This window comes from Schistocerca nitens, chromosome 5, assembly GCF_023898315.1.
Source record: "Schistocerca nitens isolate TAMUIC-IGC-003100 chromosome 5, iqSchNite1.1, whole genome shotgun sequence".
Taxonomy (NCBI): domain Eukaryota; kingdom Metazoa; phylum Arthropoda; class Insecta; order Orthoptera; family Acrididae; genus Schistocerca; species Schistocerca nitens.
Genome location: NC_064618.1, coordinates 335994858 through 336018111, shown reverse-complemented (window position 1 = coordinate 336018111; position 23254 = coordinate 335994858). Strand labels below are relative to the sequence as shown.

The 23254-nt window shown below is 43.5% G+C and overlaps 1 pseudogene; it reads right to left on the bottom strand.

Annotated features, from left to right (window-relative positions):
* Window positions 1-22296: 22296 nt before the first annotated feature.
* LOC126261051 (5S ribosomal RNA) lies at window positions 22297-22414 on the bottom strand (annotated as a pseudogene).
* Window positions 22415-23254: the final 840 nt, after the last annotated feature.

The window sequence follows — 23254 nt, the reverse complement described above, 5'->3', positions numbered from 1 at the left end:
GGAGTAAATATCAGGCTCCCACTGGCCTACTGCTGAGCGAGATCAGTTCAGTACACTAGCCGACAAATGCCAAGTACTTTTAATTGTGCTATATGTATGCTGAGTGGGCCAGGTTTCAAACTTCGTAATCAGGCCTGCGGCTCTCCAGCACCGAAGCAGAGTAGCGTATAGTATCGACTCGCTTCGAGTAATGTTAGTCGGCGAAGTTTACTTTATGGCGGCCCTGGCGCCCTGACAGGGTCGCCATTTCGGGCCTGGCTCGGTGCTGCTGCGGCCGCCACCTCCCAACTCGGGGGAGCGCCTTCCCGTGCCGCCCCGTCCCGTCTCGCAGAGTTATTGGGCGCTCCGACTCGGCCGGCCGCAATATCCTGCCTCCAGACCAGAGCGGAGCAGCACTCGGCGCATGCCAAGAGGGCCCGCCGCGCCGCGCCTACCAGCCGCTTCCTGTCTGTCTGGCCGTCCCCGACTCTCAGCCGGCCGCCTCCGCGTGCCTGGCAGGCAGTCACGTGTGCAAAGATTAAACTACCTCTGTCCGACCTGGCCCGTTTTAGGAGTAAGTGCTGTCGCTCGTATGTACTTGTAATAGCGTGTAGCCCTATTAGATGCACTTAAACCGAGTTTTACTGACCGAATTTTGGCTAACACTAAGATATTTCTCATTGTTCACATAGCTAATTAAAGACGTTATTGATTTTGCAGAAAAGTGAACAGAGAGAACTGCAATTTTAATAGGGAGTCAGCTTTCCACACCTCGATTCTATTATAATATAAGCTCGTATGATGATGATGATGATGTATGGTTTATGGGCGTTCAATTGTGCAGTCATCAACGCCTGTACACAGTTCAATCTAGACACTTTCATCGATCATGAGGACAAAACAAACACCCAGTCCCCGGGCAGAGAAAATTCCAATCCGGCCGGGAATCGAACCCGAGGCCCGTGATCCAGAGGTAGACCATGAGCTGCAGCCCCACAGGTTTGGGCACCTTCACAACAGGCGGTCTGATAGTATTATTTCTGCACTATACTTTCTAATTTGTAGTGATTTGGCCGGCCGCGATGGCCGATCGGTTCTAGGCGCTACAGTCTGGAGCCGCGCGACCGCTACGGTCGCAGGGTCGAATCCTGCCTCGGGCATGTATGTGTGTGATGTCCTTAGTTAGTTTTAAATAGTTCTCAGTTCTAGGGGACTGATGACCTCAGAAGTTAAGTCTCATAGTGCTCAGAGCCATTTGAACCATTTTTGTAGTGATTTGTGTGTGAATCCCTAAGGGATCAAACTGCTGATGTCAGTGGTCCCTAGACTTTCGGTGTATAATTTCCCAGTATAGCCATTCAACCATCAGCCTTTTGAGAGGTTATGCAATTAATCACATAATTTGAACACTGAGACGTAGTACATGACAAAAGTCATAGGATAACGATATACACATACAAGCAAGGTACAAAAGGGCAATGCATTGGCGGAGCTGTCATTTGTATTCGTGTGATTCATCTGAAAAGGTTTCCTACGTGATTATGACCGGAATGGCATGAATAAACAGTGAACGCGGAATAGAGCTAGGCGCATGGGACATTCCATTTCTGAAATCGCTGGGGAATACAACATTTCGAGATCCACTGTTTCCAGAGTGTGCCGAGAATACCATATTTGGGGCGTTACCTCTCACCACGGACAACGCAGTGACCGTCGACCTTCTCTTAACCACCGAGATCCGCAGAGTTTGTGTAGGGTTATCAATGCTAACAGACAAGCAAGAACGTGTGAAATAAAGGCAGAAATCAATGAGGGACATACGACGAATCCTTTAGGACGGTGCGGCGAAATTTGGCATTAATCGGCTGTGGCAGCAGACGACTGACGCGAGTGCCTTTGCTAGCAGCACGACATCGTCTGCAGGGCCTCTCCTAGGTTCAGCAACATATCGGTTGGACCCTAGACGCTGGATAAACGTGGCCTGGTCAGACAAGTCCAGATTTCAGTAGGTAAGAGGAGTTTCGAGTAGCGTTCGAGTGTTGCACAGACCCCGCCAACAGTGCACTGTGCAAGCTGGTGGTGGCTACATAATGATGTGCGCTGCGTTCACATGAAATTGACTGGATCATCTGGTCCGAATGAACTGATCATTGGCTGGAAATGGTTCCGTTCGGCTACTTGGAGACCATTTAAAGCTATTCACGGACTTTATGTTTCCAAAAACCGATGTCATACTTGTTCGCGACTGTTTTGAAGAACCTTCCGGACAATTCGACCGACAGATGAAGCCACTCAGATCGTCCGACATGAATACCACTGAATATTATGAGACATAATCGAGAGGTGAGTTGGTGTACAAAATCTTACACCAACAGTACTTTCGCAGTTATGCATGGCTACAGAGACAGCAAAGCTCAATATTTCTGTAGGGGACATCTAACGATTTGTTGAGCCCATGTCACACTGAGCTGCTGCACTGTGCCGAACAAAAGGAGGTCCTATGCGATATTAGGAGGTATCCCATCTCTTTTGTCAACTCAGTTTATGCATTAACAGTACTTTATAAAAACGTTTTTTGTATTCAATACAGATTTTCATCTCAAGATACATCTATAATGGTGTGAAACCGGTTGTATTCCACAATAAAGAAACCTGTTTACAGCTAATGCAGCCTTAAACATATCCCTCTTTTTTTTAAAAAAAAAAGAAATAGGGGATTTTTTAAGATTATTTTGCATAATTTTGGGAACGTTCGCCACAGTAACACTGCGTAATCCAAGCTGTGGTGTCCTAACTAGAGCCGGCCGAAGTGGCCGCGCGGTTCTTTCGCTGCAGTCTCGAACCGCGAGGCCGCTACGGTCGCAGGTTCCAATCCTGCCTCGGGCATGGATGTGCGTGATGTCCTTAGGTTAGTTAGGTTTAACTAGTTCTAAGTTCTAGGGGACTAATGACCTCAGCAGTTGAGTACCATAGTGCTCAGAGCCATTTGAACCATCCTAACTAGAAAACAGCCTGAATAGAATGTTCTCGAATCACACGCTATTATTAATACAATTACAGTTGCCCTTTCTCGTGTTTAATGGAAACGAAAATGGCTCTGAGCACTATGGGACTTAACATCTATGGTCATCAGTCCCCTAGAACTTAGAAGTACTTAAACCTAACTAACCTAAGGACAGCACACAACACCCAGTCATCACGAGGCAGAGAAAATCCCTGACCTCGCCGAGAATCGAACCCGGGAACCCGGGCGTGGGAAGCGAGAACGCTACCGCACGACCACGAGCTGCGGACGTTTAATGGAAACCTTCAGCTCTATATTCTTAATATTAAACACCGTTTTTTTAATTGTTCTTGTTAATTTGTACGTGTCTGGTTCAGACGCTGACTAAGGGTATTAATCCTTCAGCGCAACAGAATTTTACTTTGTCAGCTAAATACGACGTTTCGTGTAACTCATTTAGGAATCTACAGCGGTTCAAAAGGAAGGTTATTATATTAACAGAATCTTCCGTCGGTTCTTGGTAGAACAACATTATAATAATAAATGAAAAGCACCAGTCTGCTTTTGTTCTACAATATTGTAGAACAAAAGGAAGGTTATTCTTTGAAAACGTAAGCTTCTTTTGACATGGTTGCACATGTTAGTATCTTTCAAGGAATTTCATCCTCAGTCCATTTTAAGATGGATGCGCACGTCTCCACAACTGCAAACGTATACTTATGTACATACACATTGCCAAGGATTGCAGTGAAAGTGTTAAATAAATGCACATTGTGTTAAAATGGGCAGTCTTTCCTGTAAATATGTTGATGTTACAATTCACATGCGCCTGTTTTACATATAATTGTTGTTTATAAATGCCCAAACATTTTAACCACCTGCTTGCCATTATATGTATCTACCTTTAATCGGTAGTGTAAAATGCAAACACTTTAAGTACTGACTGATTATTATAACGAAAGCTTGGTCGGACAGTGAAATAGTCTGGATAAAGCTGTCAATCAGACAAGGAGTGATCACATTGTATTAGGATGTTTTTACAGACCACCAGCATCCGCAACAAATGTCGCAGAACGTTTCAGGGAAAGTCTTGAGTACACAGGAAATAAATATTCAAATTATCCATTAGTTATAGGCGGAGACTTTAATCTGGCTTCCATTGTCTTGGAAAATTACACGTTTGTCACAGGGAGCAGAAGCGAAGACTCGTGTGAAGTTATTATAGTAGCGCTCTCAACATACAACCTTAAGCAGTTGATTAGAAAACCAACTCGAGATGGGAACATATTAGATATCTTAGCGATAAACAGACCTGATTTTTCTGAGGAAGTTAATCTAGAAGAAGGTATTAGCGACCATAATGTGGTTGTGGATTCTACATCAGTGGAAGCTGCAGAAAAAAAAAACAAAGAAACAGAGTGGAGTTTTCTTCTTTGGGAAAGAAAATAAAAGTGTCATAAATGAATATCTTCGTAGTCAGCTCCAAGCATTCACCGCGGGACACAAAGGTATTGAGCATCTTTGGTCGAAATTTAAAAGTATTGTCCACTACCTGCTAGAGAAATATAGGGGAGGGAAAGGATCCACCTTGGTTTGACAAACATATCAGGAAGCCACTGAGAAAGCAGAGAATTTTGCACAGTCCTTTTAAACGTGGTCACTGCCCCGCTGACAAACAGAAATTATGCGAATGAAAGCAGCTGTCAATGAGAGATTCTTTTACCGGATTTGAAAGCAATATTTTATCTGCAGATTCTAAAAATAACCCCAAAAGTTTTGGTTGTGCGTAAAATCTATGATCACTACAAATAAGTCAATACCTTCTCTTGCTGACAGTACGGGTAATGTAACGGATGATGATAAACCTAGATTTCAAAAACTCGTTTACGGTGGAGGACTGCAGCACCATTCCCCCTATCAATTATAGAACAGACGCAAAGATGGCTGACATAGTGTTTTGTGTATCTGGAACTGTAAAACAGTTAAGCTCCTCTGACGCCAGGAAGGCATCTGTCCCAGAGGGTATCCCCGTAAAATTTTATGTTGACTATGCTACAAATGTAGCGCCATTCTTATGCGTCATCTATCAGAGATCACTGGAACAGCAAAAAGTTCCACGGGACAGGAAGAAGGCATAGGTCATAGCAAACTATAAAAAGGGTAGAAAATCGGATGCACATAATTACCGGCCAATTTCACTGACATCAATTTGTTGTAAAATCATGGAACATATTTTGTGTTAAGACATAATGACCTTTCTAGACTCTGAGAAGCTCATCTGCAGAAACCAGAACGGTTTTAGGGAACAGCGGTCATGCGAGACACAGCTGGTCCTCTTTGTGCTTGATATACAACAGGCTCTAGGTACCGGCTCCCAGGTTAATGCCATATTCCTCGACTTTCGAAAGGCGCTCGACTCAGTTCCGCTCTGTCGCTTGCTCCAAAAACTGCGCTCTTACGGTCAGCAGTATGTCGTCCTGAATGGGGAGACTTCAACAGAAACAAGCCTAACATCGGGTGTGCCCAAGGGCAGTGTAATAGGTCCTCTACTTTTTACGATATACATAAACTTTGTGGTTGATGGTGTTGACAGCGGCATTAGACTTTTTGCAGATGATTCTGTTGTCTACAGGAAAGAAGTATCACACGAAAGTTGTGAACAAATCAATGACGATTTGCAGAAAATAAATGCGTGGTGTAATGACTGGCAGTTATCTCTCAATATTAGTTAAGTCTAACCTACCGCGTATAGCAAAGCGAAAATCCCCATTAATGTACGAGTAGAAAATAAATGCCCAGTCTTTGGAAGCGGTAACATCCGTCAAGTATATGGGTGTGACTATTCGAAATGATCTAAAATGGAACGATCAGATTACACAAGTAAGTGGTAAGGCGGACTCTAGATAGCGGTTTATTGGTAGAATCTTGAAGCGATCCGGTCCTTCAACAAAGGAAATTGCTTACAATACACTCCTGGAAATTGAAATAAGAACACCGTGAATTCATTGTCCCAGGAAGGGGAAACTTTATTGACACATTCCTGGGGTCAGATACATCACATGATCACACTGACAGAACCACAGGCACATAGACACAGGCAACAGAGCATGCACAATGTCGGCACTAGTACAGTGTATATCCACCTTTCGCAGCAATGCAGGCTGCTATTCTCCCATGGAGACGATCGTAGAGATGCTGGATGTAGTCCTGTGGAACGGCTTGCCATGCCATTTCCACCTGGCGCCTCAGTTGGACCAGCGTTCGTGCTGGACGTGCAGACCGCGTGAGACGACGCTTCATCCAGTCCCAAACATGCTCAATGGGGGACAGATCCGGAGATCTTGCTGGCCAGGGTAGCTGACTTACACCTTCTAGAGCACGTTGGGTGGCACGGGATGCATGCGGACGTGCATTGTCCTGTTGGAACAGCAAGTTCCCTTGCCGGTCTAGGAATGGTAGAACGATGGGTTCGATGACGGTTTGGATGTACCGTGCACTATTCAGTGTCCCCTCGACGATCACCAGTGGTGTACGGCCAGTGTAGGAGATCGCTCCCCACACCATGATGCCGGGTGTTGGCCCTGTGTGCCTCGGTCGTATGCAGTCCTGATTGTGGCGCTCACCTGCACGGCGCCAAACACGCATACGACCATCATTGGCACCAAGGCAGAAGCGACTCTCATCGCTGAAGACGACACGTCTCCATTCGTCCCTCCATTCACGCCTGTCGCGACACCACTGGAGGCGGGCTGCACGATGGTGGGGCGTGAGCGGAAGACGGCCTAACGGTGTGCGGGACCGTAGCCCAGCGAATGGTCCTCGCCGATACCCCAGGAGCAACAGTGTCCCTAATTTGCTGGGAAGTGGCGGTGCGGTCCCCTACGGCACTGCGTAGGATCCTACGGTCTTGGCGTGCATCCGTGCGTCGCTGCGGTCCGGTCCCAGGTCGACGGGCACGTGCACCTTCCGCCGACCACTGGCGACAACATCGATGTACTGTGGAGACCTCACGCCCCACGTGTTGAACAATTCGGCGGTACGTCCACCCGGCCTCCCGCATGCCCACTATACGCCCTCGCTCAAAGTCCGTCAACTGCACATACGGTTCACGTCCACGCTGTCGCGGCATGCTACCAGTGTTAAAGACTGCGATGGAGCTCCGTATGCCACGGAAAACTGGCTGACACTGACGGCGGCGGTGCACAAATGCTGCGCAGCTAGCGCCATTCGACGGCCTACACCGCTGTTCCTGGTGTGTCCGCTGTGCCGTGCGTGTGATCATTGCTTGTACAGCCCTCTCGCAGTGTCCGGAGCAAGTATGGTGGGTCTGACACACCGGTGTCAATGTGTTCTTTTTTCCATTTCCAGGAGTGTATTTTAGTTCATCCAGTCTTAGAGTATCGTTCGCCTGTATGGGACCCTTAACAGTTGGGTCTAATTCAAAAGACTGAGAAAGTCCACAGAAGAGCGGCAAGATTCGTGACTGGTACATATAGCCATCGCGAGAACGTTAAAAATCTCATAGAAAGTTTGAAGTGGGACACACTTGCAGATCGACGACGGGCTAAATCCGATCTTCGCCGAGGATGTAGTGCATATATTATTACCACCAACTTTCAAATAGCGTAATGATCACCATTCAAAGATAAGGGAAATTAGAGCTCATAATTAGAGCTCCGCGAGTGGAACAGAGAGAGGAAATATGACTTTTGCGCAAATAGTGCCCTCCACCACACACCGCTTGTGGCTAGTGGAGTATATTTGTAGATGTATGAAATGAGCCATCACCATGCGTCGCTAACAGTTCCTTGGTAAACACGTGGGTCCATAGACCTCCAACGCTGGCAGACAAGGAGACTCTACAGCAACTAAAAGGGTTTCGAAAGAATGAGCACTGAGTCATTTTGAAAGGGCGTTTCAGTCAAACTCAACAGTATCTGGGGGACAGCTTGAGAATGCGCAATAAAAGGAAAAGCCAAGAAATTTGATCAGCTGTATGTCGGTTGGTTCAAGAGCAAAATTAACATTCAAGTTGGGAGGACATCAGTGATAAGATTCACTGATGACATTGCTATCTTCAGTGAAAGTGAAGAAGAATTACAGGATCTGCTGAATGCAATTAACAATCTAATGATTGCAGAATATGGACTAAGGGCAAATCGAAGAAAGGTGAAAGAAATGAGAAGCAGCAGAAATGAGAACGGGACTGGTGATCGAGAAGTAGATGAAAAAGAAAACTGTTACCTAGGAAGCAAAATAACCCATAACGGACGGAGCAAGGAGGACGTAAGAAGAAGATTAGCACTAACAAAAATAGCATTCCTGTCCAAGAGAAGTCTACTAGTATCAAACATAGACCTTAATTTGAGGGAGAAATTTCTGAGAATGTGCGTTTGGAGAACAGCATTGTATGACAATGAGTTGTGGACTGTGGAGAGGCAGGAAAAGACGAGAATTGAAGCATTTGAGATGTGGTGCTACAGAATAATGTTGAAAATTATGTGGACTGATAAGGTAAGGGTTGAGAATGTTCTCTAGAGAATCGGCGAAGAAAGAAATATATGGATGACAGGAGAATAGGTACAGGTTAGTAGGACGTCTGTTAAGACACCACGAAATAACTTTCATAGAACAACGAAGAGGTCGGCAAAGGAGAGTAATTCGTGGCGGTACGCGTCACAGTTCAATATAATTGTACGGACATTTGACATCCAATGTATTTTGCTCTCGTCAACAATGATAAAAGGTCTTTTGCAATGTTAAAACGACGTATAGCTACAAAACTCGGATCTCTACTGTATTCCATGAAAATGTAGCATATTTTATGTGCAGCAAACAATTAGAACAACCGAGGAGAGGTGCAAGGTAGACGAGCGGCACCCCTGCCTAAGAAAACCACCAAATCAGTTGTCAACAACCACTGCATTCAGCGTAATCATGAACTAAAGTATGACGAGGCCAGTGTCATGGTGAAAACGTCAGGTTTCTGGGACAGCCTTATCAAGTATTCTATCGAAATAAATATGTCAGAAAATCTAATAAACCAGGACAGAGGATTCGATTTAAGTAAGGCTTGGAAAGTAATATTCAGTTTATTAAAATCTCACTGGCCCATTCTTCCATCAGAACTGGAGGACGCTGCGAGAGTGTGCGTTTCACAGTAAACCAGCGCGAGATCCGTCCAAAAAACAAACAAACATCAAAAGGCGCAGCGTGCGCCGGGAGCCGATCTCGCCTGAAAATAGCAACCCAACACCAACAATCTTTATTGTCCTTTTAATGAATACGCATAACAGCATTTCGTAGTACCTGAACAAGGCGACGGGGCCGGTCATCGTGATATTGTGCGGAACAATTAAGCCGAACATCCATAAGTACACCATTTATTATTGTCATCATTATTTCACGTGATTCATGCCGTGATGGAACCTTTGGTAGTCAAAGCCGCTCCGATAGCTTCCTTATCTTAATGTTACTCTTTCGTGTTTGTGACTGAGATGTGTGTGTTTAATGTGTGTGTGTAACTGTAGTGTCATGCCGTTGACTGAGACGAAAACATAGTATGAAGATGAAACTAGGTTCCGACATAGCCTACTCCTCGCCGATAGTACTGGAGAAAGGAGTGAGGTGTCGGGTCTAATTAATGTGAGGTTGACAACGAACTTCTCAAAGACGGAGCACAAGCTAAATTAATGCAAGGGGTTCAAATGGCTCTGAGCACTACGGGACTTAACTTCTAAGGTCATCAGTCCCCTAGAACTTAGAACTACTTAAACCTAACTAACCTAAGGACATCACACACATCCATGCCCGAGGCAGGATTCGAACCTGCGACCGTAGCGGTCCTGCGGTTCCAGACTGTAGCGCCTAGAACCGCACGGCCACCCCGGCCGGCAATGCAAGGGGAGATAATAGGGAAGAAATTCGGCCATGTCCTTATTGGAGCAGCCATTCTGTCACTTACCTCAATCTTTTAGCGAAACTTTAGAAAACATAAATATTGAATTCAGAACTTTTGACTGCGCTCCAAAGAATGTGCAGTACCTTGACCACTGCGCCACCTAGGCAACAAGCGAGCAGCTGAACTTCAAATTAGCATCCGAGGGACAAGTCAACAACAGTGCCTCCTGAACATCAGAGTCGGAATATTAACTCCGCTCCTTTAACGTGCAGTATCTTAATCACTGCGCCACCTTGCAATTGTATCGATGGGTTGGCCGAGCATGAAGTCCCCATCCGACGGATAGGTCAACATCAATAGCGTCATAGACCATTATCCTTCTATACATTTATGCACTGTGTGATATTAACCCTCAACAGTCGATTTCCCGCATTCAACCTGTTGATACTCCTCCTCCCTTTTCCGATGAACTTCAGGGAATGGAAATGACGTGACAAAGACACGAAAAGGGTATGGCCAGGTGGAATTCTATAGCACTAGCATGCTTGAAACACCGCGGCTACAGGTGCAGGTTTCCATGTCTCACCGTTAATTTTATACTTCTCTGTATACCACAACATTTTAAATGTTGTCTCCATTTATGCAATTCCTTTCCTACCTTGTCTCATATATATCAAAGGGAGATTAGGATTACCGTCGCTTCTACGACAAGGTCTGTATAGACACAGCCCAAGCTCTAATTGAGTAACGAAATCGGTCATGTCCTGAAGGTTTAATAGCCATATCTTATGATATTTAGGTAAACCAGGTTAAATGCGAACCTGCACGTCTGAACGGAGACTCGAACTGCCGTCTTCTCGAATGTGAGTACTTAATTATTTCCGGGCGCGAATACTCCCGGTGCATTAGTGTCGATGTCCGGTGTGTCGGCCAGTCTGAGAATGGTTTTTAAGGCGATTTTCCATCTGCCTCGGTGAATGCGCGCTGGTTCCCCTTTTCCGCCTCCGTTACACTATGTCGGCGATTGCTGCGCAAACACTTTCTCCAAGTATGCGTACACCATAATTCCTCTCCCACTCAAACACTGGGGTTCCACTCGTCTGGTGTGAGACGTTACCGGGGGGTCCACTGGGGGGCCTGAACCGAACAATAACCCTGGGTTGTGTGTGGGGCGGCGGTGGGGTGAGCTGACTGCTGCAGCCTGTTGTGGGGTTATATACCACAGCTGGCAACGGTGGGGGACAAAGCTCTCCGTCGTTTCTAGGTCCCCAGTTCTATAGAGTACACCTTGTTCAGACATCCCATTTTGCCATTTTGCGCGTATTGCTTCTTATTTTTTATGGATAACTCTTGATATGACTATAGCAGCTGCACGGAGTGGTCGCGCGGTTTGAGGCGTCATGTCACGGTTTGCGCGGTCCCTCCCGCTGGAGGTTCGAGTCCTCTCTCGGGCGTGGGTGTGTGTGTTGTTCTTAGCATAAGTTAGTTTAAATAGTGTGTAAGTCTAGGGACCGATGACCCAAGCAGTTTGGTCCCTTAGGAATTCACACACATTTGAACATTTTTGACCATAGTAGTGTTTGCTGCCCAAATTATTTCCCTCTTCCACCAAAAACCTATCATTGAAAATTGTTCATTGCGCACAACCTGTAACGTCGTTTCCTTAGTAAAACTACTAGTTTCAGTCAAACAACAAGCCGTATCCTAGCATTAAGAACGAGATTACTTATATCTCTGCATCCAAACATATTCACTTGTATCTATATCACCGTTATACATTAGCAACACTCAAATTATAAAATCAGGAAAACACCAAATTTATACGAGAAGCAGTATGTTGTTTCCCAGTAGGGTGATTGGTTTTGTTATTTTGTTGGACTAATGGTGTAATGAATCGAGGGTGAAGATTACGCTACAAAGTCCGTTGGGACTAATGTATTTACGACCAACCAACAATCCAGGCATAGATCAAGATGGCATCGCTAAAGCTTTGTGACATTTAGATGAAGCAGCTGACCTTCAGACGATATTGACGGCTGATGGTGGAATATCTCAGTAGAGTATCATTTCTCAAAGAAAAAATTCTTATCTCTGCACCCCGTAAGCGGCGTTGTTATCAGTTTCTGGAGATTCAGGCCGTCGGTTTGGAAACACACGTAAATACTTCGCCACGACAATGAGCGTCCAAAAACTCTTTCAATATTTTTTACACTGGGGAATAATTATAAAGCATAAAATTTTATTTGTCTCCTTTTTTACTTTTATCAAAAATTTGTCACACTATTACCATCTTTGAAGAGCGTGTTTAATCGTTTGCTAATGGACATTGTTGTTGCTTTATTTTTGTAATATTTCACTTAATGAACTCTTAACAAGTACACAGTTGCACATAGTAAGTGAATACAGGCAGATATAGCAGTTAACCATCAATAAATAATCATGGAACCTTTAAGAAATATTTCATATGAGAACTTAGTCATAATACAATAATTCTTCAATTTTCATACATATTTTTCGTATTTCCTATTACCAAATTATAAAATCAGTAATGGGACAATGGCAGTTTTAGTGGAGCCTGCATTGCTGCCAGTTCTCCTCCTCTTCCCCTCTCTCTCCCTTTCCCTCTTCCCCTCCTCCTCCTTTCTAGACTAACTGAGTATAAATAGCGTGATATTAAAAAATGGGGAAAGAGGTATAACACTAATGGCTGATGGTTCTGGTCCAGCGTCCATGGTTGAAAGATTTCCCATGTATGTATGAGCCCAATTTACTAACCAATTATCTTAATTGCTATAATTTATGACCACTATGTATGCCATTAATAAAATGTGGTTGCTTCTGTGTTTGTTTCACCCTTAGTTTTTATACTATAATGTACGACAGAAAATGACCGCCACATGCTTTACCCATGATACGCCTATCATAATCACTGTAATTTGGGATCCAAATTGTCGCCACCACCAGAATAATTGCTGCCTCTACATTTACACCATCTTTACCTTAATTAGTATAGTTTATGACACAATATGGCCTGAGAATTTTTGTCCACACCATGATTCCGCACTGCAAAAAATAGTTGTTGGAATTTCTACGGCCCTGCAAATGCAAACCTCCACCATTCATCTGGGCATGCTACCAAGTAGATCGACTTACATCCATAATCTGTCTGTCATGCTGAAAGGTGAGTCGCCATCATGAAGGATTAGTAGAGATCAGTCACCGCACCCAAACAGAAAAAGAACATCTTACCAGCACAGTCGAGTGCAGTCACCGCACCCAAACAGAAAATGAATTTTCCTGATCTTTGGATTTCCAATGTCTACAATACTTGTCCATCTGCAACACATGGATCTCCTTTTACATCAGAACTGCACGCACAGGCATTCTCAGAATCTTGAGTTTCCAGCGTTTTCACCACAACTGCCCATCAAATTATAGCACACAGACAGAATATCTGACACATTATATGATCAAAAGTATCCTGACACCCGGCTGAAAATCACTTAAAAGTTTGTGGTGCCCTCCATTGGTAACGCTGGAATTCAATACAATGTTGGCGCACCCTTAGCTTTGATGAAAGCCTCCACTCTCGCAGGCATAAATTCAGTCAGGTGCTGGAAGGTATCTTGGGGAATGGCAGTCCATTCTTCATTGAGTGCTGCACTGAGGAGAGGTATCGATGTCGGTCGGTGAGGCCTGGTGTGAAGTCGCCATTGTCAAACTTCCCAAAGGTGTCCTATAGCATTCAGGTCAGGCTCTGTGCAGGGCAGTCTATTACAGGGATGTTATTGTCGTGTATCCACTCCACTACGGGCCGTACGTGCTCGATCGTGATGAAAGATGCAATCACTATCCCCGAGTTGCTCTTCAACAGTGGAAGGAAGAAGGTGCTTAAGACATCAATGTGATGGTTCCACGGAAAACAACAAGGGGTGCAAACCCCTTCCATGAAAAACACGACCGCACCATAACACCACTGCCTCTGAATTTTACTGTTGGCAATACATACGCTGGCTGATGACGTTCACCGGGCATTCGCCACACCCACACCCTGCCATCGGATCGCCACATTGTTTTCCGTGATTCGTCACTACACACATCGTTTCTCCATTGTCCAGTCGTCCAATGTTTACGCTCCTTACGCGTCGTTTGGCGTTTACCGGCGTGATGTGTCGCTTATGAGCAGCAGCTCGACCATGAAATCCAAATTTTCTCACCTCCCGACTAACTGTCATAGTACTTGCAGTGCATCCTGATGCAGTTTCGAATTCCTGTGTGATGGTCCGGGTAGATGACTGCCTATTACACGTTACATCCCTCTTCATCTGTCGGCGGTCTCTTGTCAGTCAATAGACAAGATCGGCCTGCACGCTTTTGTGTTGTACTTCTCCCTTCACGTTTCTATTTCACTATCACATCGGAAACAGGGGACCTAGGGATGTTTAGGAGTGTGGAAATCTAGCGTACAGACGTATGACATAAACTACACCCAACCAAATGGTTCAAATGGCTCTGAGCAGTATGCGACTTGACTTCTGAGGTCATTAGTCGCCTAGAACTTAGAACTAATTAAACCTAACTAACCTAAGGACATCACACACATCCATGCCGGAGGCAGGATTGGAACCTGCGACCGTAGCGGTCGCTTGGCTCCAGACTGTAGCGCCTAGAACTGCACGGCCACTCCGGCCGGCTACACCCAATCACATGACCACGTTCTAAGTCCGTGAGTTTCGCGGAGCGCCCCATTATGCTCTCTCACGATGTCTAATGACTACTGAGGTCGCTGATATGGAGTACCTGACAGTAGGTGGCAGCACAAAGCATCTGATATGAAAAACTTATGTTATTTGGTGTGTCCGGATACTTTTGATCACATGGTGTACGTCGGTGGAAGACAAATAATAACTGTTCTCAGAATATGGGTTTCCGCTATCATCGATGTGAGCATCACTTGTAGAGCTGCTGTCACAGAATAGAGCAATTGTGCAAGTGGTGTTATTCTCTGCAACTCACAATGTGAATGAAAGGACAGTAAATATGTCATTCCAGGCTTGTTCTCGGATCATGAGTTCAATGTTGTGGTAAATTCCAAATCTTCCATTTCGCGACATGCAGTTAGTGCATTCAAACAATGAAATGTACGAATTATATCGAAATTAAGCACAAACATGAGCAAATTTCAGCCTTCAAAAACTTGCAGTGTTACTGGACCCTCATAGAATATCCGTTGGGAACTATAGAAAAGGTACGAACAACCTGGATGGCGGCCTCAAACTTAGGAGTATTTTGGAAAGGTAGTGCATGAACTTCTAAAGATTATCCACCAGGATGAATTTCATGCTTCAGTACGCAGTATTTACAACGCAACAGGATCATCACTACCTGATGTTGCTCCGGAATAATATGCGTATTCGTATGTAGTTGTATACCTTACCAAGTTAGGTCAAGTTAAAAAAAAGAACTGAAAATAAATGATTTCCTCAATAAATCGTGCTTCACTGCATTATAAATCCTCAAACTCATTGAATAAAACTTACTAATATACAAGTAACAAAATCTATACATTGTCGTTGTGTCTAACGAGTTCCTTTGGTACAATGACGACGAAAAGCCTCCCATGAACTAGTATATTCCTGTGTTATGCCATCATTGAGTGGCTGGTCGATAAATTCCTTCGTAATTGTGTTTAAGTGGTCAGAGACTCTATATGGTCCTTGATACACAGATGGTTTATCTCCAGTCGGAATTCCGTGTTGTGTTACTGGTGTCACTGGCAGTGGAGCTTGAGGATTAAACACGTCCTCGGATTCCAACAACAAGAAATTCTCAATAGCTACTCTTTTGGCTCCATTAAAGATCCATTCAAGAGGTGTCATCTCTCAGAGATTGCGAAAATTTTCAAACTCGCCCTCTAGCGTGCATCTATCCACCTTACCCTCTTTAAATCGCCGATCCGACAGTGGTTTCCTGTCGGTGCCATTATCGCCTTCTTTTCTTCTTGTTGACACTTGCTACTGACGCGTGTTGGAGTCTCCAAGACGTCCCCTTGTGAGTCATGTACTTGGTTCAAATGGCTCTGAGCACTATGGGACTCAACTGCTGAGGTCATTAGTCCCCTAGAACTTAGAACTAGTTAAACCTAACTAACCTAAGGACATCACAAACATCCATGCCCGAGGCAGGATTCGAACCTGCGACCGTAGCGGTCTTGCGGTTCCAGACTGCAGCGCCTTTAACCGCACGGCCACTTCGGCCGGCAGTCATGTACTTGTTTTCTTCAGTACAGTACTGAATGTGTTCGCAGGAACGTGTCAATTTTAACGATACAAAGTTTCATGAAATTGCTAGTCGTTGGATGGTGGGAGAAGACTGTGATTTACATGAAGAAATATAGGTTGATCAGGTTACCTCCCATTCTGAAAGCTGTTGGACTCAGCGACTGTTCTATGGACAGAAGTTTGGAAATAAACTCTGTATTTTGTTCTAGTTAAGGATGAAGGAACTCACTGAAGCTTGGATTGTTAGCGAACCTTCACTAACTTGCAGTGTATTCGTTACTATGAAGACATTTTGATACAGCCTTACGTAAATTTCATGAGATGACACTACCAGTTGTAAATCACGTACATAATTTAATTTTTCACCTTTAAAAAAAATGATCCACCAAGGGTCAAGGACATGATATGGAGCTTTTTATAGAGAAACCGGTCCTTCCGTTAAGGAGTAACATAGTATGCCATGAATATGTCCACTGAAAATTCACTCCATATCGGAATGGATGTCTCAGTAAAAGTGTTTGTACGGACCGGCATAAGTTCGCATTCAGCCACCACTATTTGATATAGAAGCTTAACATTCTGAAGGCACTAGTGCACTGTGAGAAAGACGTCTAAAGCGCAACAAGTTTGCCTCAAGAAGTTAGCCATCTTCGGACTGTATTCCGTGAAAAACGGCTACATTCACCGCCAGATTTCCATGTGTAGCGACGTGCGTAAGCGAAACACGGCCGGAGAACAGCGGAAGTGCGTCTTTTTTACTACTTTGCGACTACGTGACGTGGAAGAATTGCCGATGCCCCGTGCAAAATAAGACAGCTGATATGTCTATAAATGACCGATATAGTGCTTAGGAAGCCCGACGTGTGTGAGGCACCGTGTGAATGACTGAAACTGTGTCATACAAACAGATCGTACTTTGAGCAACGCCTGAGAGTACGAGAAGTGTTACCTGCTACGATACACCTCCCCTCCCTCCGCCCCCCCACCCCAAAAAAAATCACCCATGGAATGATATGCTTCACAATTTAGATATTGAATTGGATTTGATTAGGTATGAGAAAAAACAGTTTCTGGTGTAGGTTCATAAAAGAACCAACTGAAATAAAAATCTAGTAAAACATACCAATAACGTGCCCTATGCCAAGGGCCAAGGTCGCATATGCTTTTACTGACAAATAGTTACGAAACAGGTTTGTAAATTGTAAATATGTGGTATTCATCATTAATTTATTAAAAATTTTCGCTAGACAATGACCTCTAAACTGAAACTAGCGCAGACTAATAATAAAATAAAAACTCTTACGAGGGAGTTGTCCAGTCTGGCATGTCGAAACGTGGGAAGAATACACCGAAAGAATTTAGTTGCAATGGGCACTGCAAGTACTTTTAAAAAATGTTAAATTTACTCAGTTTTGCCGTACGAAGAACCACTTATAACAGCGGTTTGTACAGCCCTTGCTGACTGGTGCGCGAATCGGCCAATAAGCAGACCAGGGGTCGTAGTGCGGCATGGAGCGAAGTCCTCACGCGTTATATTAAGCACTTGAAACATACAAAAATGTCTCAAATCATTAATTTTTTGAATAACTTGCAATTCATACTGAAAGATAAACTGTTGCATGTGTACTGTTACACAAATGACTAGCAGAGAAAAAAATCAGGGTAGTGTATGACGTTACACTACAAAGAGTTCCATCAACCAGTACTTCAATTTGAAGACATTAAGTAACTTATAACAAGTCCTCTAGCATATTTCTTGAATACTATGCAATATGTTAACAATGAAATAGTTTTTGGAAAAAGCATCATTCCATTTTCAGAGGTGACTGCTTATTGCAAGATATTATTTTTATTTTTTTATTTTTGGCAGAATCACTTTCTAAATCATAGCCGATCTCGACCTTGAAAGGCCGTCTTCACATGCTATATGTGGCATTTGGTGAACAGGTGTCCATAGCATCTGAAGATGTCCCTTGAACGCCGAAACCGCTTATGATTGTATCATAAGAAACTCATTTTGCAGCAATTAAAAATGAAGTAATTCCTCGCAATGAAACAGTTTCTCGTTTTTTCTCTGCAGTAGTAATAAAATTGCAAAGTACCAATTGCATAACGGAAACGAACAATTTCCTTTCACCTAGCACACTTGATAAAAGTAGCATTAATGCATTCAGGCAGTTCACAGTAATTACTATTTTTATTTACAGATAAGTGGATTGGAGTAATAAATGGTCGTGGCCGTTGCTCTACACATTGTGATGCGTACCAGCAATTGAGCAAATTCGTAAAATCTGGCGATGCAGACTGACAGTGTAAAAATGACTGTAAGTTGAACGATACTGTTCAGCTAATAAACCTGAAACGGTAAAGACATTTCGGAATTTATATTGTCCGACAATTTTATGAAAAATGCTTTACACTGTTGAAAACTTTTTGTCGACAGGCTGAATCACAGGTGGAATGCAAATTATTTTAACAGTTTTTACGTCGTCCTCCTAAAGATAGCTGTCTTATGTTTAGGGCAAGAGAACAACAAAGCAATGAATCATTTCCTGCAAGACGTTTCGGATGGAACATCGCAAATTATTCTCTTCCTTTTCCATATTTTACCTGCACAATTACTATTGCAAGTTAACAGTTTCTTGTTTTTAATTTTTGCTCCTAATTTGTCTTACGTCTCTGAAGACAGAGATACATGCGAAAACGCTAACCCACTGATGCTTACGACTGGCAGTGTTGCATTTGAGTGTGTCATAGTATTAATCAACCGCAAGGGCGATTCTTTCTTGCGCTCTAAATGAGACGGTGCGGTTTGCACGGATTCTGACTGACTGGCTTTATATTCAACTTTCAGTGAATAACAAGAACCTTCGTCTTCACGTCAGTTACGAATATCTCTAGTATTACTTATATTTTACATCTATTGGCGGTTACTTAGATAACCTAAGTGATTTGGCAACTTCCTTTCCCGTATAATTTCCTGTTTAACAGGTCGAAGTAGCCTGGATATCAGTAATGTTCATCTCATGTTCCAAATGATTGGAAAAGAGCACAGGTAGTCCCAGTCTTCAAGAAGGGTCGTCGAGCAGATGCGCAAAATTAAAGGGCATATATCTGTGACATCGATCTGTTGTAGGATTTTAGAACATGTTTTTTTCTAGCGTATCATGTCATCTCTGGAAACCCAGAATCTACTCTGCAGGAATCAACATGGATTCCGGAAACAGCGATCGTGTGAGACCCAACTCGCTTTATTTGTTCATGAGACCCAGAAAATATTAGATACAGGCTCCCAGGTATATGCCATTTTGCTTGACTTCCGGAAGGCGTTCGATACAGTTCCGCACTGTAGCCTGATACACAAAGTAAGAGCCTACGGAATATAAGACCAGCTGTGTGGATGGATTGAAGAGTTTTTAGCAAACAGAACACAGCATGTTGTTATCAATGGAGAGACGTCTACAGACGTTAAAGTAACCTCTGGCGTGCCGCAGGGGAGTGTTATGGGACCATTGCTTTTCACAATATATATAAATGACCTAGTAGAGAGTGTCGGAAGTTCCATGCGGCTTTTCGCGGATGATGCTGTGGTATACAGAGAAGTTGCAGCATTAGAAAATTGCAGCGAAATGCATGAAGATCTGCAGCGTATAGGCACTTGGTGCAGGGAGGGGCAACTGACCCTTAACATAGACAAATGTAATGTATTGCGGATACATAGAAAGAAGGATTCTTTATTGTATGATTATATGATAGCGGAACAAACACTGGTAGCAGTTACTTCTGTAAAATATCTGGGAGTATGCGTGCGGAACGATTTGAAGTGGAATGATCATATAAAATTAATTGTTGGCAAGGCGGGTACCAGGATGAGATTCATTGGGAGAGTCCTTAGAAAATGTAGTCCATCAACAAAGGAAGTGGCTTACAAAACACTCGTTCGACCTATACTTGAGTATTGCTCATCAGTGTGGGATCCATACCAGGTCTGGTTGACAGAGGAGAAAAAGAAGATCCAAAGAAGAGCGGCGCCTTTCGTCACAGGGTTATTTGCTAAGCGTGATAGCGTTACGGAGATGTTTAATAAACTCAAGTGGCAGACTCTGCAAGATAGGTGCTCTGCATCGCGGTGTAGCTTGCTGTCCAGGTTTCGAGAGGGTGCGTTTCTGGATGAGGTATCGAATATATTGCTTCCCCCTACTTACACCTCCTGAGGAGCTCACGAATGTAAAATTAGAGTGAGTGGAGCGCGCACGGGGGCTTTCCGGCAGTCGTTCTTCCCCCGAACCCTACGCGACTGGAACAGGAAATGGGGGTAATAACAGTGGCACGTAAAGTGCCCTCCGCCACACACCGTTGGGGGGCTTACGGAGTATAAATGTAGATGAAGATGTGCAATTCAGAGCGCCCAGTCTCATTGCTCTCCCTCGGTAATGGTGCATTGACTCTCACGATTAGTTCTAAATTTTTCGAATGTTTTTCTTTAATACTTTTGCGAGTTCCATTTTGGCGCGCATTTCGTTTTTCGTATAAATCTTTCTTCCAGTCATGCAATTCATGTTCAGATTTTACAAAACGAAACTGGCGTTACACACTTCTCAACTTGAACTTGTGTTTCTTTCGGTGTATTCTTGCTGTTTAAAAAATTTGAAGGCAATTGCTTATGGTGATTATTTACAAAAAATCTCTTTTCTGAAATGCGTAATGGACGACTTGAAGATACTTTTACTAACTTGCAAGGCATTAATTGCTGGGTACCAAAATATGTACACCCCGGTTTTTTAAATGTCTCCTCTAGCAGCATTTTGATGAAGTTATGATGCTTTGCTCATTAGACTCAGAGTCCACGTTCCTGTTCAATTATGAAACTCATACCTCTTAAATCTTTAATAGGTACAGTCTTAGGACGGATAAAAACCTAACTGCATAGCTTGGAGGCATATATTAAATACTCTTCTACACAGAAAATTGTAAATGAAAAATTGTAACTGTAAACATAAAAACCACTGATTTAATTATGATTGTGTTCGTTACTATAACGTCAGTCAACATGTGAATGGTGAACACAAACACAGAGCCAAGTACCAGAGTTAATCTTGTAAATATTTAAATACTGAAGACGGATGATACACTCGTTACGACTGATGTGATGCCTGAACGAGTGAGTCAGTTACAGCACTGATCTTGTATTTCTGTTCCACTAAGTTCAGCCATGCTTCCATCTGGGCAGGTGGACATAGTTCTTTTATAGCAATAACCTGCCACTCTAGTTAAGCTGTCGAGCTAGCAGCTCATTTTGCCCCATTATCTGTTTAATGTTCATTTGGTAACACTTGAGTTACTGTGATCGAAGACACACACGGTGAATTACTCTTGGAGAACATAAAAGTAATGAGCGCAGCGTTGCCGGCGTAATTCAGGGATGTGCTTTACCAGGTAATTTAATGACTGCTGCGGAACCTGCAGCTCGTTTCACCACAAACATGTTAGCGCGTTCTAATTACTGAAATACCGACAGTAATCGCAATGAATCAAACAGCACACATAATTTGAATATCATATCTGCGATCCTCTGCAACGAATCGCAGTTCGCAAAGATAATTGTCGCATTTGAATGCCTAAACTATGACGCAAAATAGTAAGTGTATAATTTACATTAAGTGACTGCAAGAATGTCTCATAAAAGAAATTATTGAAATAGATGAGGAAGAAGAAAATTTAATTTTGGTGGAGGACTGGATTTCGACAGTAGCAAAAGAACGAGAAGGAAAAAAAATAGGGGAACGCAGATTGGGAGGGAGGAATGAAACGGAAGTGGCCTGGTAGAATTTTTCAAATACCATAGTCTTTCTTAATGCTTCGTTTAAAAATTACGAAAAAGTATTATACTCGCAGGGACTTGGAGACACCACATGGTTTCAAAGATTACAGAAACTAAACTAAATTCCTCCCGAACAGGCCATGAAGGCCCAAGAATCTTCAGACCACAAGTGTCACTGGATGCGGATATGGAGGAACTTGTGGTCAGCACACCGCTCTCCCTGCCGTATGTCAGTTTCCGAGACCGGAGCCGCTACATCTCAATCAAGTAGCTCCTCAGTTTGCCCCACAAGGGCTGAGGGCACACCGCTTGCCAACAGCGCTCGGCGGACAGGATGGTCACCCATACAAGTGCTAGCCCAGCCCGACAGCGCTTAACTTCGGTGATCTGACGGGAACCGGTGCTACCACTGCGGCAAGGCCGTTGGCTCAAAGATTACATAATGGTAAGAAATAGACTTGGAAACTAGATCTTAAACTGTAAAACATTTCCAGGGGCAATATGGGTTCTGACTATGATTAGTTATGTGCTCCAGATTGAAAATACAGAAATCACAGAGAGGAGGGACAATAAAAGGTTGGGACCTGGATAAATAGGAAGAATCAGACGTTGCTCCTAGTTAGAGATGCAGTATAAGGCTACGATTGACTGAAACGGAAGTAAGGAACGTAACATAAGTCGAAAGAGTAGCATTGAGAGATGAAATAATGAAGGTAACAGAGAATGGAATAGTCAAAAAGACAAGGCCAAGCAGAAATCCTTGGATAACACATGACATATTGAGTCTAACTGACAAAATGAAAAGATTAAGCATGCAGCTAATGAGGCAGACAAATACGAATACATTGTAAAAATGAAATTGAGAGAAAGTGCAGACTGGAACAGAGGGAATGGCTAGACCATAAAGCAGGGCTAGAGAAGCATGCATTATCTGGGAAAAGATACAGGCATCGTACAGGAAAATTAAACATTTAGAGAAAAGAGATATAATTCTATGAATGACAGGAGCTCAGCTGACAAGTCTGTACAAAGAAAAGAGGGGAAGGCATAAAAGTGGAAGGAATGTTTAGGGGATTTATTCGCCACAAGCGAAAACATTATGACCACTGCCGACCATGACGTTGGATGCCGCGTGGTGGTGTTGCCGGCACGTGACGTATGTATGCGGAGCAGACATATGATGAGATCCGGGACAAAAACCGATAAATCCACATTTGCTGTTAATATAGAAAGTAACAAATAGTGATCTCTGATTGGTTGCACAAGCT